Raw genomic sequence first — 1,086 nt, 5'->3', positions numbered from 1 at the left:
TGATATTTAATAAAATAAGTAGAAATCCACTAAAAGTTTTGTTTGGTTATCTTGCAATCCCGAGATAATCGTCTCCATGCTCCAAATCCATTTTAAAGCCATTTTTAAGGCATTTCGCGCATACATGAAATGAACACATTTTTCTCCAAAACTATAACAGATGCAAGCTTGTCCTGTTTGGTGGAGATGATATTTAATAAAATAAGTAGAAATCCACTAAAAGTTTTGTTTGGTTATCTTGCAATCCCGAGATAATCGTCTCCATGCTCCAAATCCATTTTAAAGCCATTTTTAAGGCATTTCGCGCATACATGAAATGAACACATTTTTCTCCAAAACTATAACAGATGCAAGCTTGTCCTGTTTGGTGGAGATGATATTTAATAAAATAAGTAGAAATCCACTAAAAGTTTTGTTTGGTTATCTTGCAATCCCGAGATAATCGTCTCCATGCTCCAAATCCATTTTAAAGCCATTTTTAAGGCATTTCGCGCATACATGAAATGAACACATTTTTCTCCAAAACTATAACAGATGCAAGCTTGTCCTGTTTGGTGGAGATGATATTTAATAAAATAAGTAGAAATCCACTAAAAGTTTTGTTTGGTTATCTTGCAATCCCGAGATAATCGTCTCCATGCTCCAAATCCATTTTAAAGCCATTTTTAAGGCATTTCGCGCATACATGAAATGAACACATTTTTCTCCAAAACTATAACAGATGCAAGCTTGTCCTGTTTGGTGGAGATGATATTTAATAAAATAAGTAGAAATCCACTAAAAGTTTTGTTTGGTTATCTTGCAATCCCGAGATAATCGTCTCCATGCTCCAAATCCATTTTAAAGCCATTTTTAAGGCATTTCGCGCATACATGAAATGAACACATTTTTCTCCAAAACTATAACAGATGCAAGCTTGTCCTGTTTGGTGGAGATGATATTTAATAAAATAAGTAGAAATCCACTAAAAGTTTTGTTTGGTTATCTTGCAATCCCGAGATAATCGTCTCCATGCTCCAAATCCATTTTAAAGCCATTTTTAAGGCATTTCGCGCATACATGAAATGAACACATTTTTCTCCAAAA

This window comes from Anomaloglossus baeobatrachus, unplaced genomic scaffold (assembly GCF_048569485.1).
Source record: "Anomaloglossus baeobatrachus isolate aAnoBae1 unplaced genomic scaffold, aAnoBae1.hap1 Scaffold_3229, whole genome shotgun sequence".
In the NCBI taxonomy this organism is placed as follows: Eukaryota; Metazoa; Chordata; class Amphibia; order Anura; family Aromobatidae; genus Anomaloglossus; species Anomaloglossus baeobatrachus.
The sequence above is the reverse complement of the archived record's forward strand: the minus strand, read 5'-3'. Positions refer to the sequence as shown.